Source organism: Camelus bactrianus, chromosome 6 (genome assembly GCF_048773025.1).
Source record: "Camelus bactrianus isolate YW-2024 breed Bactrian camel chromosome 6, ASM4877302v1, whole genome shotgun sequence".
Taxonomy (NCBI): domain Eukaryota; kingdom Metazoa; phylum Chordata; class Mammalia; order Artiodactyla; family Camelidae; genus Camelus; species Camelus bactrianus.
The window spans coordinates 60,687,501-60,695,684 of NC_133544.1; the positions used below are offsets into that span (position 1 = coordinate 60,687,501).

At 28.5% G+C, this 8,184-nt stretch overlaps 1 protein-coding gene across 2 annotated transcripts in view; it reads left to right on the forward strand.

The window, feature by feature from the left end:
* The window catches only part of NOVA1 (NOVA alternative splicing regulator 1), a 145,884-nt gene extending 145,341 nt beyond the window's left edge, over positions 1-543 (forward strand). For both annotated transcript variants that reach the window (XM_074365696.1, XM_074365697.1), the window contains one exon: positions 1-543. This exon is cut by the window's left edge and continues 5,953 nt beyond it. The gene's annotated coding sequence lies outside the window, so the exon portion shown is untranslated.
* Positions 544-8,184: the final 7,641 nt, after the last annotated feature.

Here is an 8,184-nt window from a genome sequence, read left to right on the forward strand (position 1 = left end):
GTCTGCATTTGTTTGCAAAGGTCAGGTATTTAGCATTTAAGTAGATTTACCTCTGATTAAAGAATTTTTACAAAAAAACAGCACTTCACCCTTCTACCCTACCCAACCCCGCCCACACTGGCAAAATCACATCAGTTTGGCCACTGCCCAAAACAATAACAGACCAATTTGCATCAGCTTTTAACTCAGTATCAAATAAAAGAGCAACAAATAAGTGAAATTATATGTTCAAATGGTTGATAATCAAAAGATTACTTGATACAAATAATAGACTTATTTATATATAGTAATGAAGAAATTTGGGTTCTTTGAACCATAGTACTTCAGTCCTCTTTAATGTGATTTACTCATTATGATAAAAATTGTTATATACAATACATATATTTCTCTTTAATTGTGACTTTATAATAATGCAAGTTTAAAATGTTTTAGTGTAGAATAAGGTCACCTATTTCTGTTATTAAATAATGTAGAGTCTCTATTTTATAAAAGTTGCTTTGTAAAGGACATATGTTGGAATAAATATTGATGTATATATCTGTATATCTGTATATGTGTGTGTGTGTATATATATATATATATATATATATATATATATATATATATATATATATATTCTGCTTAAGCAGAGATGCTAAATAAGCTTTTGATTAAGAACTCAATTGAGTATTCCAATTCTATTGACCTACAAAGAGCATTCAAATTAAAATGAAGTCTTTAACTTTACCAATTCATTTTTATTAGTAAAGTGTTTTGGGATATCTGGCTTATGAAAACTTTAACATATTCTAAAAGTGTTATCCATTGGCTTATCCAGTTTTACAGCTTTTGGTCAATAACAAAAGTACTGTTTCTTGTCAGTATTTAAGATTATGGGTAATTATATCATTTTTCTTCTATAAAGGAATTATTGTAGCCTAATTTCCAAATAATGATTTCTCAAAATTTCCTTACTGTTAATGCTGTTACTTTTTCCTTAATTTTTGGTCAAATCCGTAGTACATAAAATAACATAGTAAAATATTTCAATATATTTACAAAAATATCTTGGATAATTTGATTGTTTTATGGTATTTCTATAATTGTATGCTGTCTATTTTAGGAGATAAATGCTGAAAAGTGCTCTGATTAGAGGAAGCCCATATTCATAGACCAATTCATGCTGAAATTGTATTCTAAAATAAGCCATTACTTTTAGGACTTAAAGCATAAATAAGAATCGAATTATAACTTTAAAAAATATTGGCAGGATAAAAATTAACTTATATCTCATGTTAACAAACAAAAAGAAAATCAAAATGAAGTGTTTTGAATTGTAAATCAAAGCCTAGCCATCATATTTTCCAAAATATCTTAGCATAAAAAGAAAAAACCTCCTGTCAATTCTAGACTGGATATATTTTGTGGGGTTCAATTCCCTAGTAAAAAGTGTTTGCTAATTCACCACTTAGGAGAGACAGCTTTTAGAGTCATTAACATTTCTATCTTACATCAAGATTATGGTGTTTTTGTGGGGGGTGGGAAGTGTTTAAACACAGGCAGATAGAAGGAGGAGAGAGGCAGTTATCAGGACTATTTGCATTCAAACTACTTGTTTTATAAAAAATGATTCAGAAGGCCAAATACTCAATTAGCTAGCTTCAATTAGATTTTCTCATCTCCTTGCCAATAGAAGGAAAACCTTTGAGATTGAACTTTCTGTGAATTTTGACCTCATGAATTTTAGAAAATGTTACTTCTGTATGCACTACAAAGGCTTAGTCTAGAGAACTTTTAAAAATTCATTTCTTTTTTATCTTCAAATTCAAGAAACTGATTTTGTATACATTCTAGCTGATAGCTAATATAACCATTGTTTATTGTCTTAAGAACATGCTTATAATTTCAAAGCTTTAAACAATCATCAGTGTAGTTATTTCTGAACATAAATTTTTTTTCAGTGAAATTTTAAAACCTAAGAATCTTGGGGCTTTTTTAAATTGGCATCTCAGTTTATTCTTATTTTATGCATTTTCTTTTATTATTTATTGTGTAACAGTTACACAAAATACAAAGCAAGTAAGAATTTTCCTCTGAAGTCTTATTAGGAAAAGTATTTTCACAAATGATTTTCCAACAGGCAGTGAGATTATAGGAACTGATAGTTTTATTAGCTTCTGCCATATACATAATGCACTTTGATTCTTTATTTAATTCTCAATACCGTAAGGTGCAGATATTAATTTTATACCTTTTTCTCAGAAAATGGAATAATACAGAACTGCTGAGTCTCAAGCCACTAAGATAATATTAATAAATTGAAGTTTATCTCACATTACTGAGAATATAAAGATTTCAAATCCATAAATTAAAATTATAAAGAAAATATATTAGAACATTTTAAATAGTAAGCAATTTTCACGTAAGTTGTGGTTTTGTTTCCAAAAAGTTCAAATAATTTGAAACTTTCAGAATCATAGCTGTCATATAAAGGAAAATATGCTAGTAAGCATGTTTCCATTTAATACTGTAGCTTTTAGACCTGTCACAGCGCATGTTGCTTCTTTAGGGATATCTTGATAACTGGAGAAATAAAGCTATAACCTTTATGAGAAGTAAGGCATTTTGTGGGAATAATGTGTTCAAGCAATTGGAATAACATGGTAAGGATACATGGGGTGATTTGCAATAAACGTGTATTTCTTCTTATGTCCAATGCATGGTTAGTTATGTGGCCCTAAAGAAAACTCGTTTTATTTCACTTTGAGTGCTCACAAGATGCAATGTACTAGAGATTTTCAAAACTATTTTCTAAGTGCTATTGTTGGTCAATTTTGCTCTAGGAGTTAATAAGGAAAGTTCTACCACTTGGTAGATTTTTAAAATTAAGCAATGTACATTTTCTCAAACTACCAAAGAATGCACATGATATAGAAGAATCAAATGATGGAAAGTTGATCATTTTTACATGGATAGTTTATCTTCTAAACCTGTGACAGGGGGAGTTACTATTACATATTCAGGAGGTATTTAAAATTTATTTAGGAAATGCACATTTCAAAACCAAAGGAAAATTAAGTAGTCCATGTCAGTTTTATATAGTTGGAAAAACAAATGACCGTATATGGAAATTATGTGATATGATATGTCTATTTCTTTCAATATGTATAACTACTAATACATTGTTGCTTTACAATTCTGTTATGGATCTAAATTTTCAAGTATTCAAAAGAGGCATTTAGTTGTGTTTTTTGAAGTTTATTAAATCCTTAAATGTGCTAAATTATAAAGATTATTGTATAAAAATTATCAAAATATTAATGTGTTCTTATAAATAAAAGTTACGTGTTACAAAGTTCAGAAATAACATTTTATGAGAGATCAGTTTTAAAATATAAGATCTAAAGGAAATTCTTAAAAATTCTGCAGTAATAATTCTTTGTCATTCATTGCTATTTTTCTGAGAGGCAGGAAATTTTAAATGTGTGGACAATCTCTATATCTAGTAAAAATTGATCATTATAGTTTCTAATTTTAATAGCCAAATGCACTTCTTATGTATTTCATCCTTATTTATTTGAATATCAAAATAGTGGTGAGAATCAAATTAACTCTGTCATATCCAATTTGATCATCACATTTAACATATTCAGAGTTTATTTTTTAATAGAATAATTATAACACTTAAAATTTTAAGTTCTAGAAGTGACTTGATTGTTTTAACATTGTTTTAATCACACATTCCTTATACTAAATTTTTTTTAATTTCCAAGATTGTAATCAAGGAATAGAAATAAATATTTTCTAACACTTTTTAAAAATGATGCTATTTTCCAGTTGGGAAGTAACCTCTGCATATTCACTATTAATAATGTACTCATCTTTATTTTTATAGGTCTACAGGAAAAGCAAAAGTATATAATCACTAAAAATACTCTTTATAAAATGTCTTGTTAGCCTTACACTTTAGAGTGATAGCAAAAATTTTAGAACTTGTGTGTCCTCCATAGTAGAAAATGTATTTTTTCTGATAGTAATTATCAATCAATAGCATGGCCTAGTAGGAAAAATATACAACTATATTAATCTCAAATGTTTAAAAATTATTGCCTGCACCTCACTCTCCAAATGAAGAAACATATAAATCATTTGATTTTTATTCGATTTTCCAATTTTTATTTCCCATAAAGCAGAATCTAGGCTGTCTTAGTTAAGAAGTGTAATTCATCTAGCCTAAAATGGATTGAAGTTAATTCTCTAGAATAAATGATATCCAAGATGAAACATAATACAAATTTAAGAGTTATAGGTATGATTGTAATCTCAAAATAAAAGCAGTAATATCAGGGTGTTTGTCATAATTAGAATAAAAAGATTTTGTGACTTCTCTTAATTAAGAAGTTAGGTTCATTATCAGAAATTTCAACTAAAAAACATCGGTATAGAATATAAATCTCACAGACAAAGCCTGAAATAGAGGGAAAAGTTGACCTTGGAGCAGACAAATAGGAATTTGAATTGTAGATTTACTCTTACTGTTACTAAACACTTTGTAGACTCCAATATCATGTACAGAGTATAGGGATCACAATTACCTCAGCATGTAAGGATTAAATGAGATAATATTTGCTCTAAATACCTAATTTTCAGTGCCTAAATTCAACCTCAGGGAGATAAGAGATTTTCAATAAATATCAATTGCCTCTAAAAATGAAAGGAAATTTCATAGAACCAGAGTCTAGCTAAGTTTGTGAATACATTTTACAAAATGTATGAGCATGAAGGAATCAAAGATAAAGACCTAAAGTTGAAAAACTTAGACCTCATAGAAAAGTACCTATATACAATACAAACACAAGAGGTGTTAAACATTTTCTCATACCCATTTTTATTACATTTCCATCTAGGTGACCCCATAAAGATATTACAACAGATTTTTTATTAAATAATAGAATTCTTCATATTGACTAAAAATAAACAGCAGCAATTCCCTAAATTAATCAGAGAGTAGAAAAAATGATTATACAAAGATGTGGTTTTTTAGTCTTGGTTTATTCAATAAAATTCTAATTATAGTTACAAGAGGATACTTACAATCACTCAAAGAAAACACTTTTAAAATATATTTTCCTGTGCCCATAAACTGTAATGAACAAATGATAAAAACTGAAAACTTAAAATATTCTAAAAGTTTATAATAGAAAACCTTGCAATTAATAAAAAGACCTGCTGAAATTAAATGAGCATTGGCAATTAATGACTTTATTTGAGAAAATAAGTTCAGTGAACTGACAACAAGTTTATCAGATTGTTGATTAGCTAGTCTTATTTCAATTTAAATCTTTCATAAACCCTTCCAAAAAAAATGCTGCTGCTTATCATGTAAATAAAAGAATAAACAATAAAGAACTGAAAATTCATCAAGAGTTGTATTATGTTGAGCATTAGTAAAATATGACTAATAATTTCTCAGAAAAATTTTGTTGTGTTTAGTGCTTAGTGTACGATATTTCAAATTTTCCTATAAATTGTTTTTAATTTATTATTTTATCTTTAGTAAAGTTAGTTTATAATTTTAAAAAAACCCACAGACCATTATATTTAAAAGGTCTAGTGCACGTGCTTTATTAAAAGTAAAACGAAATCTAACTTGAAAATTTTAAAGATAGAAAATATCTACTTCTAGGAAAGAGCTCTGGAAAGCTAATGAAAAGATTCTGGGGTATGACTATATTTCTTAATGGAAGAATTATAGGATAGCAGATAAATATTCAGGTCATTGAAGGACTGCAATGGTCAAAGATAAGTTTATATAATAAGGAAAATGAAAAGAAATTTTGGCCGTCTTTGCGGAGTGTACTTTGTGGGATGATTTTATCCATACTTCATTCTGCTGAGTGTATTTACTGCTTGCATAGCGAATTTAAGGTTTAAATAAATCAGCAGATCCCTACACTTTTTACAGTACGATCATAATTGTACCCTAAAGTTTTCAAAGTACTTTGGCACTACATCGATTTTAATTTTTTTCTTCACAAAACAATCCCTTGAAAATGTCAGGACTTGTATCACATTTAATGTTTGTTCCTTAGGCCATAATAATGTATCCAATTTCAGTACTGGGGAGAAGGGCAAGGCAGACAATTGTTTACTCATTGTGGGAATTTTAACACACACCATATTGTACTACAAAAGGTAGCTCTTGGGCAGTTAAAAATCCTACATTAGAATTAAAAAGTTATGGTCAGGATTTCTTCACCAGAATACAAATAGAAAATGATATCTTAAATCAACACTTTAAAAGGTAATTTGAACAATAACATGGGGAAAACTGACACTTCAATTAATATTAAGTGGGTCTTTGAATCCTCAAAATAATTGTCATTTTAGTGGTAGTTACTGGTTGTAGGATATTTAGGACTCTACTGAGAATATATTTTTAAAACACTCATTTCCCCTACCTAATTTGAACAATCAATACCTTTGCTGAAATTGGCTCTTAAACTCAGCTCCCATATTTGGCTAAAAAGCAAACATTATCATGCATATGATTTAGTATACATGCAAAGATTTAAAACATAGTTCAATGCTTTTTTTCTGCTAAAATTTGTTTAATTTTATTATGGCCAAAATATATTACTAGTTTCATAGAGGTATAGTTCAAAATATACATAATCTGAAGATTTTTTTTTAAAGAATACAAAATGGAAACTCAAGGACACAGAACTGCTTTTCCACTCTGGACAAGAGTTATTCATTGTAAAAGATGTATTTAAGCACTATATAGAGGTTAACCAAAATTATATTCAGAGTAACATATTGATAAGAGCCTAGCTCTCTGCAATAATAGTATATTTGCTACCATTAAAATGTTTCCTAAGAACAACTACAATGGAATAGAAGCAAATATTAGGAACAGAAGGAAAGTACAAGATGTATGTATATCCAAACTAAGCTAAGGCAATGTTAACAAGTCGATATTTGAAAACAGAATTTAAATAATTCAGTAGTTTTTCATTCTCATTAAATTGAAATACTGGCAATGGTAATCTCAGAAAATTCTGTTTGTTATGATCTTGAAAGCATTAAATCGAATACTGTGATTAATGTTCAAAATAAACTATTTTTCAAATGATAAGAAAGGTTCTCTGAATTTAAGAAGTCTATGAAGATTCAGTTAATAGGGAAAAAAGGGAAATGAATCATTCTCAAATTGAACTATGAAGCCTACTTTATTTGGGCTTAGTGCTATTTCTGGTGTGTAATAAGCAACAGCAATCATTTTTATCATTTTTGGTAGGTGATTATATTCATTAGGAAAACAGAATAAGAAAATGAATATCCTACAACCTAGATATCTTAAATCAACACTTTAAAATTATTTCTTAGTGCCATGAATGTAATATAGTGACCAACTTTTGTTATCATTGTCAACAAAGAAATTTCTGAAACATAATGTAGTTTAAAAAATGAATTATAGAGTATAAAATTCTAAACAGTCTATAATAAGTGCAGTAAAAGTGAATTGCAAATAGTGACCCTAAATAGGGAAGGTTTATTTTATCAGAATTGATTAACAGTCTAGGATTTACCCAATGCCAAGGGATTATCATGCCATGTATTTTTAAGATCTAACTCTGAATAGAAAACATTTTTTAATTCTACTGAAGTCTTAACCATGATTTTTATAGAGAGAGGTGATTTTGATGTTTTTGAGGGAATTACTTTATTTGTGATTTAGAATCCTTTTCTGACTCAGTCTTTGGGTGTTTAAAATGAAAATTTTCAATGTAAGGTTTAGAGATACTTTTCCTTGTTCATGAGATATATATTTTATTTCTAAGGCTTAGGAGGAGAATTGCACTTCAATCCAAAGACCCGTGTTTACTGGTCTAATTAGGGGAAAATGTTCTATTTTTATTTGCCAAATATATTTAAATGGTATGTCAAGTTGATTACTATATAATGTTAAGAAACACCTTTTGTTGTGTTAATAAGAGGAAAGCCTATAGCATAGAAATGTACATGAAAAATGATTTTCTTGCTGTTTAGTTTTGTCTGACTTCTCCGTCTGAAAATGATGTGAACATTCGCTAGGGAAAACAACATACATGTAAAATATGAAATATGGGCCTGGGACACTGAGAGAAACAGCATCTCTACACTGTGGGCAGTGAGAAGATGGAAGAAGAGCCTGTGGGATGC